Source organism: Danio rerio, chromosome 16 (assembly GCF_052040795.2).
Source record: "Danio rerio strain M-AB ecotype USA chromosome 16, GRCz13ab, whole genome shotgun sequence".
NCBI classification, from domain to species: domain Eukaryota; kingdom Metazoa; phylum Chordata; class Actinopteri; order Cypriniformes; family Danionidae; genus Danio; species Danio rerio.
In genome coordinates, this window is record NC_141036.1 from 58,362,501 (window position 1) to 58,378,545 (window position 16,045).

The 16,045-nt window shown below is 35.7% G+C and overlaps 1 protein-coding gene across 4 annotated transcripts in view; it reads right to left on the bottom strand.

Annotated features, from left to right (window-relative positions):
• The window catches only part of azin1a (antizyme inhibitor 1a), a 31,005-nt gene extending 25,959 nt beyond the window's left edge, over positions 1–5,046 (bottom strand). For 2 of the 4 annotated variants that reach the window (XR_015510454.1, XM_087285721.1), the window contains exon 1: positions 4,869–5,046. The gene's annotated coding sequence lies outside the window, so the exon portion shown is untranslated. Of the gene's footprint in view, positions 1–1,649; positions 1,858–4,868 lie in introns of those variants that run through there. The other 2 variants (XR_015510455.1, NM_001017568.3) reach the window with 2 other exon arrangements.
• Between the last annotated feature and the right edge of the window lie 10,999 nt (positions 5,047–16,045).

The window sequence follows — 16,045 nt, forward strand, 5'->3', positions numbered from 1 at the left end:
ACTAAACTGAACTTCAACTCTAAAAACTAGACTGAAACAGTTTTAATTTACTAGAACTTTTATGTGAAGCTGCTTTGACACAATCTGTAGAAATAAAGCGCTGTAGAAATAAAGATGCATCGAACTGAATAAGTGATTATACTAAATTAGATTAGATTAATAACAAATAAAGAAAAACAATTAGTCAAATGGGTCAAAACTATTTTTTTTTTTTTAAAGATGGGGTGAAAGATAAAGATTTCGAAAACCACAATTAATTATCTAGGAGTTCAGCGTGATACTTAAATAGAGTCTGAAAACGTCATTACATTGTTCTTAACACGTTTGACAGGATTTTTAACACATGAACCACTGTTACATTGAATCACAACTAAGTGAATTCCTGTAAATTATGGAAAATTTGTTCGCAATAGTCACATCACAAAGTACGCAATGTTGAGTAAGGATTATAGATTACCAGAAACCGAAGGTTAAAACACCCGATATTCTGGTGACTAAGGAAGAATTTCAGCATAATAGAGTGAAAGTTAATCATCAGCATGTGTTTTTAAGGCCTGTGACTATGTAAGCATTTTAAGTTTAACCGATAAGAAAATTAATGAATGAATAAATAAAACTTTTTAATAGAGCATGAAGAAGTTTAATAAATATTATTGAACAATTTTTATAATAAACACTAAGCATTGTTAATTTACACTTGATTATTCAAATCTGTATTTATACTCAATACTGTCAATAAAATCATGGTTTATTTTACTTTAATATTTGCTCGATTGTGTTTATTTATAACTGTGCATTTAGTTTATATTATGTATATAATAAATTACATAAAAATGTTACTTTTCATTAAAATCATCCCAATCAATCTAAAGTCTTTGCAAAAAAGAGTTATTCAAGTCATGTGGTGAAATTACATTGCAATATATTATATCAACATTTTCCAATATCGTGCAGCCCTAATATATATCTATGTGATTATATTATTTCGCGTTTCTGGTGAATAAAATTCTCTAAAACGGTAACAATATATGAAATGGTAAAATGCAACAACAATTTTTCATCTCAACAAAATAGGTACATTTTGACAGGAGTAAAACGTGTACTGATGTTTATAAGATGTATTTGTGGAGAAAATATTGTCAAATGTTTTTTATAATCGGGTAACATTAGAATTTTGCCATCTCTATCTTCAGCATTTAAATCAATAATATAAACACAAGTCAAATATGAGTTTAACGCAGACGGAAATAAATGAGGCGCCAATTTCTTAAGGCTTTATCATCTATATATTACATTAGGTCGCTCATATAATTTTCTAACGAGACCTCTTTAACTTATTAAAGCAACAACAACAACATTATGGTTTAACGTTATACGTTACGTCATTCTCCCTACAAGATATCGGCGATAATGTTTCAATATCTACAGGCTAATTCATTGCTAACCGCCACTTAGCCAGACGACAGATAACGTTACACATAATAATGTTAGATTAATTCACTATTTTCTTTTCACAACATAAATTGAGGTTAATCCCAAATAAAACAGCGCAGTTCGATGTAAACAGCTTCGCCCGTCATATTCCAAATGTACACAGATGCTGCTAACACATGTTAGCTTGCTTGCTTAGGAAACCCAGAGCTACTTACACGGGAGAAATCGCGAGCATCTGAGGGAAACCGTCTACTCTTTTTCGGCGGAATTTTTACAAAGTAACACGAGCACCGATGTAAGAGATAACAGAGGTACTTTGAGCCATATATTGGTGTAATCCGGTGAGCGGCGGACCGTATGAACGGTTGAAGGCGTTTAGCTGAAGCTGCTGAAGGGTGGCGGTTGTGATGAAGGGTGAAAGGGGCGTGGTGATAATTTAAATGAAGTGGTGAAGGGAATGGGGAGGCGGGGATATTATAGTAATTCTAAACAGGGATGCTTATAAATGGGCGGGGTTTTGGGTGGAGCTCCTGTTTGAATACTATGAGCGCGTGAGAGGAGGGGCTAATTCTTGAATTATAACGTGAAAGGGCGGGGCTTTGTTTAAATAATTTGATAAAGTGAATGTAGATAGTACAGTAGTTAGCAAGGCTCTCTTAGACTTAAAGCAGGAATTTTGTATCTTGTGTTACTTAACTATTGTTAGTTTTCAGCCAGGAAAATACAGGAGCAGCTTATACTATACAGTCAGCCACTTACAAGCATCCAATAACACAATTACATATCTATATGTCGAAAGATATAGTTATTTTTGATTTAACAGTTGGATTCTAAAAGACATCTCCCACTTTTAATAGTGTTTTTATCCCCTTTACATTAGAAATGTTTTAATTATCGTATAAATTGGATAAAAGTGCTAGCATTTGCAATTTTAACATTAAACATAGACTATATTCAATTCAATTCATGTTTATATATATATAGGGCTATTATGATATTGATTGTGTCAAAGCAGCTTACAGTTTTTCTCAGTGGCTTTGGTGCATTTCTCACAACACTATTTACATTTGCACAACAGTTAATGCATTTTGTCATTTGTGCACATCATAGTAGCAGTTTCTCATTCCTTCCAACACATTGCAGATGCTTTTGGACATGCAGCAATTGCTTTCGTACAACTCTCTGCTATTTATAACATTATCATCTGCTTGTGTTATTGTCAGTCATAATTAATTAAACTTGTAAATGCTGAATAATCATTTCATATAAAACTAACAGTCCTTATTTCATTACTGGAGTCATTACATACAGAAATGTTGAACTAGTTGTCAAAATCTGTCAAGCTATTTTTATAAAAAATGTTTAAATCTTTTCCCCCTAAAAATGTCTACTAAACTGATCAATTTCCTGAATGATTCACAGACCTATATGTGTTGTAGGTTCAGTTCCAATATGTACTGCAATATAGTATACAGTTGTGCACAGCTCTATCTAGAGGAAGTTTATGTTTGTTGTAAATAAGGGGGTGTTTATTCTTTTGCACAATGCTGTGAATAAATTAGAAATGTAAAAAGCAAATGCAGTAAACATGTGAAACATACATTTTCAGTGTGTTGTGCTCAGATAGCTCACTAAATGCAGTGATATCTAACTTTACTGTAGTTTTCAAATGGCTGTGTAAATAGTATATAGTGCTGTCTTGAGCATTTTCAGGAAGTGTCACTAAAATCAGATATTTTTTGCCTTGGAATAAACGTACAGGGTAAAATGTCATAATGAAAACATGACTAAGCCTATAGACTATCTTGTTTGTAAACAATGGTGTCAGGAGTGTTCATCTTGATGACTCTGACAGTTTCATTGACGTCAGTCTTGCTTTTGAGGAATGAGCTCTCCATTTTGAGAAAGTGACACGCTTTTGCAGTTTGTACTAATCTACAGTTTTTCTTGTTTGCTTTGAGCTGGTTAAAGAAACTAGGTTCCTCTTCATTTATCACTATCCCAGCAGAGCAGAAGACAGGTCTTGCAATTGTGTAAACCCTTTCTCAATGGTTGGACACATTTTCCTCACCATTTTTCAAAACAGTTAACACGGATGTCATTCAAGCAGTCCAAACTCCATTGTTTTAGTTATGGTAACCAAACAGAAACCATCTATTCCTAACTATTACAAACTAGCAACGTTTTGACACTCCTTCAGACAAATCTTCAATTAGCAATCAGTCTGCAAACCTTATAAAAACAGTGGCAGGTTTGTGTTGTTCTGTGCCAGCATTGATGGAGGAGGTCAATATGTCCTATACTCCCAATAGATTTGACTGTATATTAGTTTACATGTGTTTTCTCTAATATTTACAGTATTTTATTACTTTTGTCTGTTTATATATATATATATATATATATATATATATATATATATATATATATATATATATATATATATATATATATATATATATATATATATATATATATACATACAGTATTTCAGTTTTCAGCCACAGTTTGAAAAATGTGATGAATTCAATATAAATTTAATCAGAGCATTTCTTATTCTGGATCCAATTCTTTGCAAAAAGACAAATTTGACAGCCCAAATAGAAAGACAACAAATGCCATTGGCAATAAGCTACAATGGCAAGCAATGGCGGTGCACTGAGTTCTGTATTTTGTTGTCCATTGTGTAATGATTAATTGAAAGAGCTCATATACTTGTTTGCAAGTTGTGTTGTTTGAAGGTAAAACTAGCTTTTGTTTTATATTTGAAATGTTTTGGCACGATATGTGCCTTTTGCGAGCAAAATGTGTCATTTTGACCATGAGTGCCGCTGTTTAGGCCTGTGTGTTTACTGTTTTGAAAATGTGGAGTTTCAGTTGACATCAAAGCAATCGAGAAAAACTGTAATCGTATTGAGAAATGCATGAACTGTTGTGCAAATGTAAATAGTGTTGTGAGAAATGCACCAAAGTCACTAAGAAAAACAGTAATACAGAAATACTAGTAAATGAGAATATACATTTATATAATTATTGCATAAATGTTTGTTGATGAAATTAAATTGTGTCAACAGTGTCAAAGAAAATCCTAAAAAATATTTTAAAGCATGCATCAAATGAAAAATTCTTTATATACCATAGAAAGAAAGATAGATAGACAGACAGACAGAGATTGAAAGGTGATAGATAGATAGATAGATAGATAGATAGATAGATAGATAGATTGATAGATAGATAGATAGATAGAGATAGATAGATAGATAGATAGATAGATAGATAGATAGATAGAGATAGATAGATAGATAGATAGATAGATAGATAGATAGATAGATAGATAGATAGATAGATAGATAGATAGATAGATAGATAGATAGATAGATAGATAGATAGATAGATAGATAGATAGATAGATAGATAGATAGATATTCATCACTTACCTGAATCCCCAAAGAGCCTTCATCATCTCGGCTACAAAGCTCCTGTCAGAACATTGTCCATTTTGCACTTTTATAATGTAATTCTGGATCAAACATTGTAAATAAATGATTGCACTGTTTGATTATATCTGGACAGACAGTAGGTCCTCTAAACAGACGAGCTGCTGCTTCTGTGTCTGATGAAACCAATCCTAACATCTACAGTTTATAGAGGGAGGAGTGTCTCTCTCTCTCTCTCTCTCTCTTTCTCTCTCTCTCTCTCTCTCTCCCTCTCTCTCTCTCTCTCTCTCTCTCTCTGTGTGTTTAGCAGAAGAAGAAAAACCAGAATGGAGAATATTGTATAAACCACCATTGAATAAAAGGTCGGGGGATTTTCAGTGGAGAATTTTACATGGTGCTATAGCTGTTAATGCATTTGTGACTAAAATAAATTCTAGTGTAAGTGATCAATATCCATTTTTGTTTAGAAAGGGAAACAGTTTTTCACTGTTTTATGTATTGTAAAAGACTTGCTCCTCTGTTTGATCCTTTAAATGCTTCAGTTTCTTTACTTGGCTTTTTATTTATGAAACAATGTTCTATATTAGGTTTTAAATACAAAAGACAACACAAATATAAATGTCAAATATTGAATTTTATCTTTGGTCAAGCAAAATCAGCTATTTATATTGCAAGAAAAAATGAAATAGAAAAGAGGAATGGTAAAAACATTGTAGTAGTTTTTAAAAACCTAGTAAAATCAAGAATTATTGTTGATTTTAATTACTATAAAATGATGAAGGCAATTAATGTGTTTAAAATTGAATGGTGTTGTGATGATGGGTTGTGTTCTGTCATTAATAAAGAGCTGTATTTTATAAGTGAATTAATTTGAGCTGTAAATCAATTGTTAAATAATTGCTTGTTAATAAAATTATTTGTAAAATCAAATCTCTCTCTTTCTCTTTCCTGCTTGTGGTTTTCATGGTCAGATATTTACTCAGTTCAGCTGATTCACCACATTCTCTAAGATAAAGTTAATGACTAATTCTGTTGCACTGTAGAAGCTCCGCCACGAAAACAAATTCCTCGTATGTGTGAACATACCTGGCAATAAAGCTCTTTTTGATTCTGACGACTAATTATGAAGATGCTGACTTTATCAGTCCCTCCAGAATTTTTGCGGCTGGAAGGGCATCAGCTGCATGAAACATTTGCTGGATGAGTTGGCAGTTCATTCTGCTGTGGCAACCCCAGATTAATAAAGAGACTAAGCTGAGGAAAATGAATGAATGAGTGAAGAATTCTGTCAGGAGCAGATCAGACTGGAAAATCAAACAACAATCAGCATTACTGAAATAATTAATGAAATCTGTTTTTTGTTTTGTTTTATATGTTGTTTTTTGTGTTGCTAGGGCATCACACATACTGTAAGTGAGTAACTAATAAAATTAATAATATGTATATATAATACTATACACCATACTAGTACCGGGTTGGACACCCTTTTGCCTTCAGAACTGCCTTAATCCTTCGTGACAGATTCTACAAGCTACTGGACATATTCCTCAGAGGTTTTGCTCCATATTGACATGATAGCATCACACAAATGCTGCTGATTTGTCGGCTGCACATCCATGATGCCAATCTCACCTTCCACCACATCCTAAATGTGCTCTATTGGATTGAGCTCTTGTGACTGTGGAGGCCATTTGAGTACAGTGAACTCATTGTCATGTTTAAGAAACCAGTCTGAGATGATTCGTTCTTAATGGCATGGTGTGTTATTCTGCTGAAAGTAGGCATCAGAAGATGGAGACACTGTGCTCATAAAGGGATGGACATGGTCAGCAACAATACTCAGGTAGGCTGTGGCGTTGAAGCTCAATTGGTACTACTGGGCCCAAAGTGTGGCAAGAAAATCTCCCCCACACCATTACACCACCACCACCAGCCTGAACTGTTGATACAAGGCAGGATGGATCCATGCTTTCATGTTGTTGAGGCCAAATTCTGACCCAACCATCCGAATGTGTCAGCAGAAATAGAGACTCATCAGAGCAGGCAACGCTTCTCCAATCTTCTATTGTCCAGTTTTGGTGAGTCTGTGTGAATTGTAGCCTCAGTTTCCTGTTCTTAGCTGACAGGAGCGGCACCCGGTGTGCTCTTCTGCTGCTGTAGCCCATCCGCCTCAAGGTTGGACGTGTTGTGTGTTCAGAGATGCTCTTCTGCAGAGCTCGGTTGTAACGAGTGCTTATTTGAGTTACTGATGCCTTTCTATCAGCTGGAACCAGTCTGGCCATTCTCCTCTGACCTCTGGCATCAGCAAGGCATTTGCGTCCACAGAACTGCCGCTCACTGGATATTTGCTCCTTTTCAGACCATTCTCTGTAAACTCTGGAGATGGTTGTGTGTGAAAATCCCAGTAGATCAGCAGTTTCTGAACCAACAACCATGCCACGTTCAAAGTCACTTAAATCCCCTCCTTTCTTCCCCATCCCGATGCTCGCTTTGAACTGCAGCAGATCGTCTTGATCATGTCTACATGCCTAAATGCATTAAGTTGCTGCCATGTCATTGGCTGATTAGATATCTGTGTCAACGAGCAGTAGGACAGGTGTACCTAATAAAGTGGCCAGTCAGTGTATATATGCAGTGAGGAAAAAATCACAATGAATTTACAAGTAATTGTATAAAATGTACAATTCTGAAATAAAAATAAATTATTGCATCATTTTAAAGTGCAGAACATTATTATATTGCATTATCAGATACACCTTATGAAAATGTGCATTTCCAACATACAACACAAGCAGCTTTACTAACAACATTTTACATCGAGACACTCAAACCTCTCCTGTCCCAAGACACAAATTCCTCAATTGCTAGTTCTCTTTTCTCCGACTGCTGAGTCCTTTACCAAAAATAGTTTCATCAGAATGTCAAATGAGCCAATGGCGCTTCACAATAGCTGTGTTTGTTTTACTCACGTCAGTGTTACACTCGTCAGCACTGAAACCTTCTCTTCTAAAGCTCACAAAAGCAGTTCCGAGTTTTGTGCGGCTCCTCTGGACTATAAATGAGCGTAAGGCATCTAATCTAACATAACATCTAAAGCAGCTCTGAGTGTTTGATAAGCATTGTTCTGTGCATAATGGTGATCTGCTTCTGTGTGCTCGTTGAAGGAAGGACATGTGGTTTGGACTGCCATATGCAATAACACCCTGTACTGCTATTGAGAAACGCTATTCCCATGAGCTTTATAGGAGACCTATGCCCAATTTCACAAGGTTTAAAGTAAGTGTGTGTGTTTGTGTGTGAAGTTTCAGTTCTAAATATCACACAGATAATGTTTTATAACTATCTGAAACTGACCCCTTTTAAGTTTTGATTCTAGTTGTGTTGTTTTGGTGACTGTCGCTTTAAATTCAAATGAGATTGTGCTCTTTTTCAAAAGAGGGCGGGGCTATAAATGCCTGTGTGTCAGCATAGTGGCAGATTTAAAAACTAAACTAATGTTTTATGCTAATGAGGGAGAGATGGTCACTAGTGGGCGGGGCTTTCCCCCTCTGATGACACGTACAAGGGGAGAATGTCAATCAAAGTGTTTCTGCAGACTGTTTTGATCAAGTGTGATTATAAACAAATAGGATTAATAAATATTTACCATTAGAAGCTGGTTATATTCACACACTCCTGCCACACAACTGTGTTTAAACCCCTTATAGAAGTGATTTTTGCGTAATAGGTGCCCTTTAATGGCTCACTGCTGCCTCAAACACAATACAAGCAAAGGAACTCGCCAATAAACTGAAGTATGTCAGATAATCTGATGGGACAATGTGTTGATGTGTTCTGGTGTTTCGTGAACCTTTAAAAACCAAAGTTGTGCTTGTGGACATTAATTAATGCACCGTGAGTTGACATAAACTAAGAGTGAAAGATGAATAAAAGCTGTAATAGATGCATGTGTTTACGGTTTTGTTATGTTCGTAATGAAACCTCATTGTAAAGTGTCACCAATAAATCGAATTTGCTTCTTGCATAGCTTCATTTAAACAGTTTGACCACATGTTCAAGTGTTAAAAACAAATGAGGGTCACTGCCGTACAGGACAACTGATTTTAAAACAAAAACAATAGAGCTTATCTTTTGTTTTCCGTCACTATCTGCCACTTTTCATCTCTCCACCCATTACACACAACCCAAGTGAACTCAGCCTTTTCCTTGACCCTCGTTTCAATAAATATTCAACCTTGACACAGGGAACACTGTTGTTTAGATATTAACTCGTCATTTCCGCTTGTAAACTCTAATAGATCTGAATGCAAAGAATGGTGGATTTAAGAACTACAGCAAATAGTTTTATTTTGCAACACAGGCTCATTGGAAAAACATGATTTACACAAAACCTGAAACCACAAAAACACTTCAACATACGTTTGACTGCAGTTTTTTAGCTATAATGAACACTAGGGGGCAGTATGATGACAACAACCTTTGTTCCTTTTCACACTAACGATAGTTACTGTGACATTATCGATCAATTAAGGATTATTTTCATGCAGTTTTTTGAACAACACCAAATAAACACCACAAAACAACTCAACGCTGTCTATGATTTGTAACACATATGTTTGCATCTCCTATTTACCTCTATATGGACAACTTTTCTGGCATGGTCAGTTTGATTGTAGTTCACTTTGTACAGCGTTGTAATTGTGGTCGCAGTGCACTCTTTCGTCTGCTTCTGAAAACACTATTGGTTGGGTTCAGCAAAGGGTTTAGGTTAGTGGTTTGCTAGTTGATCTGCTGTCTTCTCCTGGATGTGAACAAGAAGGATGTAAATCTGAAACGTACACCATAATGTACAAAGTAACATATTTCAGACTTGCAAAAAAATAGACAGCACCCTCAAGTGGATTGGTCATCTGCGACAGCCATATCACCCTGCAGCCTGAGACCGGTTACTCACTGAAGCTAAGCAGGGCTGAGCCTGGTCATAATGCCCCAGTAAAAGTGAAGGGGACACCATACTGTCAGTGGGCGCCTTCTTTCAGATGAGACGTTAAACTGAGGTCCTGACTCTCTGTGGTCAAAATAAAGTCTTCGGTGAAGCTTTCACAAATCCAATTTAAGTGAGTGTCCCATGTTAGTGACCTATCGATGTAAATTTCCAAATACTTGGAAAGTCCCAAATGACGCTACTGCTGTGCTGTTAATCTAACGTGATGATCACTCCAGAGGTTTCAATCAAAAGGAAAAAATTTAAAGGCTGATTGTTTTTAATTTGCATGTCGTTGTTTTTTTGTAACTATTAACTACTTTTTTATCTTCTGTAGATATTGGATAAAATATGGTCATTATAATGGTTTAACCCTTTTGTATTGTTCAAATTGACTACCCTTTGGTTATATATATATATATATATATATATATATATATATATATATATATATATATATATATATATATATATATATATATATATATATATATATTAGTGCTGTAAATCGATTAAAAAAAATTACTAATTAATCGCACCTTTTTTAAAAAGTAATCGCGATTAATCGCATTTAAAATATTGAAACTTGTAATTTTGCCTATTCAAATGTAAAATTAATGTAAACGCAAGACAAAAACTATTTAAATTCAAAATATAATTGTTTATTAGAATTAAAATTCAAAATATAATTGTTTATGAGAATTTTTGTTTAACTTGTAACACAGATTTCTTCATGTAAACAACATACCCACAATAAACCATCAAGATCCTGGCTAGACAGCCATATTTATTACAGAAATTAAAACACAGGCATGTTAATAACATTTACATTTCAAAACAATCAATGCCAATAAAGAAAACATTGATTTCCATGTTGGATTCTAAGTGGACTGCAAAAAAATGCCAAAACGCACTAATTTTGACAGCGCTAATATATATATATATATATATATATATATATATATATATATATATATATATATATATATATATATATATATATACACACACACACACACACACACTCACATTTTTTGATTGCAAAGCCATGACAGCATATAATCATGCATTCTGGATTGTTGCTGGTTTTCCCTTTTGGGAAGAGGGACAGTATCATTGTGTGTACTGTTGGTCATCAGTTGGCAGCAGTTCATTGTGTGTGTGTGTGCAGAACTCACTGTGTTTACTTAGAGTGTTCTTAGAGGAGCTGCTAATTTTGATTTTCTCCGACATATCAAGGTAATTGAGCAAAGGTCTCTCTCTCTCACGCACAGTGTACCCCATATAAAAGCCAGAATTTAAGCTTTTTTTTTCCACTTCAACTGATGATCAACAGTAAAAGTGAAAAGTGTAACCTCTTGCCAACAGGAAAAACCAGCAACAATTAAGAATGCATGATTATATGCTGTCATGGCTTTGCAATCAAACAATGTAATTATAATGGAAGTCAATGGGGCAAAAACAGCCCCAAACATAAAGATTGTGTAGTAAGTTTGACCAGAGTGTATCGTTGTGTCATTTTGTTTTTATGTACAGTGCATTTTCCCAAAATATGTGTCAAAATAAAATTTGTTATTAAAAACCCTTTCATTTGCTGAAACACAGCGAATGTTGAGGCCAAATTAAGACTCAATATCAGCCCAGAGTGGATGAAAATGACCCAACAGCACAGACGGTTTAATAAAATTCATCAGATTTTTGGAAATTATTGTCCACTGCCCTAAATGACATTTTAAATTCGCAAAAAATGCAGCCGAATTTAAAGAGCCGACAGGTTTAAATATAGTCTATTCCTCAAAACTCATATGACTATGAAGAAGTTATAATGACACTTATTTAGAAACATAAGAATGCTCAAATATCTGCCTTTGTGTTGCACAGGAGAATACACATCAGAGCGGTGTGCTTGGAAAGAGTGCTAGTAAATAATGGCCACATATTTGGAGCCATTCCAGCAATATTGTTTTGACTGAAGCCCCCCAGAGGACCTACTATATTTTGGAAATACTTTCTCGATCACCTCATTATGCTTTTGTGTTTCCCAAGTTGCATGTCTGGTGCATTTGTAGGAAACTAAGGAAATAGATGCGAAGGTTGCAACAAAAAGCTTGGGACACATTGGAACCCTGGACGTCCCCAGAGACTAAACAAGCAGTGTTTCTGATTCCCCAGACACTCGGTCCGGCAGGCGGGCGGCTGATTAGAGCACGCGTGCCCAGACATGTCCCTATAGCTCTGGCTGCCGGCCAGTCAGTGGGCAGCCCACCCTGCTTTTTGATGTGGGGGTTTGGCTCCAGTCAGTCCCGGCATTGTATCCCAAACAATGCACCCCAGACCTACTGAACTCCATAAACATATCCCTTTGTGGGCTTTTCCTCGAACTCAGGGTGGGGGACACCCACTGCCAGGAAGAGGGACTCCTGTGCAAAAAAAGAAGCCTGTGCCTCCCTGGGCTGGCCTGCTGACTGGGCATTCCTGCTTTTAAAGGGACAGTTCGCCCAAACATTCACACTTCTCCAAATAATGCATATTTATTTACCCTTAAAGGGTCAGTTCACCCATAAATGTATATTTATTCACCTATAAAGGGCAGTTTACCCAAACATTCACATTACTCGCCCTTAAAGGGACAGTTTACCCCAAAAATTACACTTATTTACCCTTAAAGGGGCAGTTCACCCAAAAATATCACCATTTACACACCCTTAATGGGACTGTTTACCCAGAAAAAAACAATTACTCACCCTTAAGGGGACAAAACACCCCAAAAATTACATCTACTCACCCTTAAAAGGACAGTTCATCCAATAATTCATATTTACTCACCCTTAAAAAAACGGTTCACCCAAAACTTCACATTTACTCACCCTTAAAGGAACAGATGATCCTAAAGTCGACATCTACTCACCTTTAAAGGGATAGTTCACTAAAAAATTACACTTATTTACCTTTAAAGGGGCAGTTCACCCAAAAAAATCACCATTTACTCACCCTTAAAAGGACAGTTCACCCAGAAAAAACAATTACTCACCCTTAAAAGGACAGTTTATCCAATAGTTCATATTTACTCACCCTTAAAGGAACAGTTCACCCAGAACAAAACAATTAGGCACCCTTAAAAGTACAAACCACCCCAATAATTCACATTTACTCGCCCTTAAAGAGACAGTTAATCCAAAAGTTGACATTTACCCACCCTTAAAGGAACAGTTCACCCAAAGGTTGACATTTACTCATCCTTAAAGGAACAGTTCACCCAAAAGTTGACATTTACCCACCCTTAAAGGAACAGTTCACCCAAAGGTTGACATTTACTCACCCTTAAAGGAACAGTTCACATTACTCGCCCTTAAAGGGTCAGTTTCCCCAAAAAATTACACTTATTTACCCTTAAAGGGACAGTTCACCCAAATATATCACCATTTACACACCCTTAATGGGACTGTTTACCCAGAAAAAAACAATTACTCACCCTTAAGGGAACAAATCTCCCCCCCCCCCCCCAAAAAAAAATTACATCTACTCACCCTTAAAAGGACAGTTCATCCAATAATTCATATTTACTCAACCTTAAAGGAACAGTTCACCCAGAACAAAACAATTATGCACCCTTAAAGGGACAAACCACACCTCAAAAAGGGACAGTTCACCCAAAAGTTGACATTTACCAACCCTTAAAGGAACAGTTCATCCAAAAGTTGACATTTACCCACCCTTAAAGGAACAGTTCACCCAAAAGTTGACATTTACTAACCCTTAAAGGAACAGTTCACCCAAAAGTTGACATTTACCCGCCCTTAAAGGGACAGTTCACCCGAAAGTTGACATTTACCCACCCTTAAAGGAACAGGTTACCCAAAAGTTGACATTTACCCACCCTTAAAGGAACAGTTCACCCAAAAGTTGACATTTACCCGCCCTTAAAGGGACAGTTCACCCGAAAGTTGACATTTACCCACCCTTAAAGGAACAGTTCACCCAAAAGTTGACATTTACCCGCCCTTAAAGAAACAGTTCACCCAAAGGTTGACATTTCCTCACCCTTAAAGGAACAGTTCACCCAAAGGTTGACATTTACTCACCCTTAAAGGAACAGTTCACCCAAAAGTTGACATTTACCCACCCTTAAAGGGACAGTTCACCCAAAAGTTGACATTTACTCACCCTTAAAGGAACAGTTCACCCAAAAGTTGACATTTACCCACCCTTAAAGGAACAGTTCACCCAAAGGTTGACATTTACCCACCATTAAAGGAACAGTTAATCCAAAAGTTGACATTTACCCACCCTTAAAGGAACAGTTCACCCAAAAGTTGACATTTACCCACCCTTAAAGGAACAGTTCACCCAAAGGTTGACATTTACTCACCATTAAAGGAACAGTTCACCCAAAAGTTGACATTTACCCACCCTTAAAGGAACAGTTCACCCAAAAGTTTACATTTACCCCCCCTTAAAGAAACAGTTCACCCAAAGGTTGACATTTACTCACCCTTAAAGGTACAGTTCACCCAAAAGTTGACATTTACCCACCATTAAAGGAACAGTTAATCCAAAAGTTGACATTTACCCACCCTTAAAGGAACAGTTCACCCAAAAGTTGACATTTACTCACCCTTAAAGGAACAGTTCACCCAAAAGTTTACATTTACCCCCCCTTAAAGAAACAGTTCACCCAAAGGTTGACATTTACTCACCCTTAAAGGTACAGTTCACCCAAAAGTTGACATTTACCCATCCTTAAAGGGACAGTTCACCCAAAAGTTGACATTTACCCACCCTTAAAGGAACAGTTCACCCAAAAGTTGACATTTCCTCACCCTTAAAGGAACAGTTCACCCAAAAGTTGACATTTACCCACCCTTAAAGGGTCATCCAATATTTCACATGTACTCATCTTTAAAGGAACAGTTCATCCAAAAATGTACACTTATTTGCCCTTGAAGGGGCAGTTTACCCCCCCCCCCCAAAAAAAAATCACAATTCATTCACCCTTTCTGGGCAGTTTACCCAGAAAAAAACAATTACTTACCCTTAAAGAGACAAATAACTCCAAAAATTACATCTACTCACCCTTAAAGGGACAGTTCATCCAAAAAGGTACACTAACTCTATAAGGGTCAGTTCACCCAGATAAAAACAATCACTCACCCCTAAAGGAACAAACCACCCCTAAAAATTACATCTACATGTGTGCAGTCATCAGTGAAAGCAAAGTGCCAAATTGAGTAGTTTACATACACTTATCTAATTTTATTTATTCTGTGTTTGCTTCCTGTTTTCTATCGGTAATGATGCATGCCCAGCACACAAAAGCAGCTCAGCTGACCAAGAGTGAAGTGTTTGGAAACACCGTACTGTCATTATTATGAACATCAATTCAGGACAGGATTGTTATGTTTGGGTGAACTGTCCCTTTAAGTGGTTTTGACCCAGTTACAGGATGAGCACTCTGGTGTGTATCATGTAAACAACAGGTAAACAATAATAATATATTAAAATATTTTACATTTAACAGTTTACACATAGTTTACATACACAAATATACTGAAAATCAACAATAGGCAAGTTTCCACATGAAAAATACTATAGTAATTTATAGTAAATACTGCGTTTTTAAACTACATATGAAGTGTACACCAGACATTTGTTTTCAATTATTTCTAAATGAATGCTGTGATATATTAACAACAGTGAACTGATAAGCTGTAATAAATAATGCAGTATAATTTAGTTTTTACTACAGTAAACTGTAGTGTATTGTATTATTATTGTTGTAGAAAACTTAGTAGAGTATTGCGCAAGCTGCCTATATTACTGTAATTGTTGTGTTACCATTGAGTGAAGTACATTACCATAGTATGGCTCAATAACTCTACAGTATTTACTATAAACTATTATAGTGTTTTTTATGTAAACAACAGGTAAACAATAATAATATATTAAAATCTTTTACAAATATGCTCAAAATAAATAATAGTCAAGTTTCCACATGAAAAATACTATAGTAATTTATAGAAAATACTGTGTTTTTAAACTATATATGAAGTGTACTGTACCAGACATATATATATACAAGTATTTCCGAATGAATGGTTTAGTATATTAACTATAGTGAACTGATAAACTGTAATAAATAATGTGGTATAATTTAGGTTTACTACAGTAAACTATGTTGTATTAAAGTTGCACA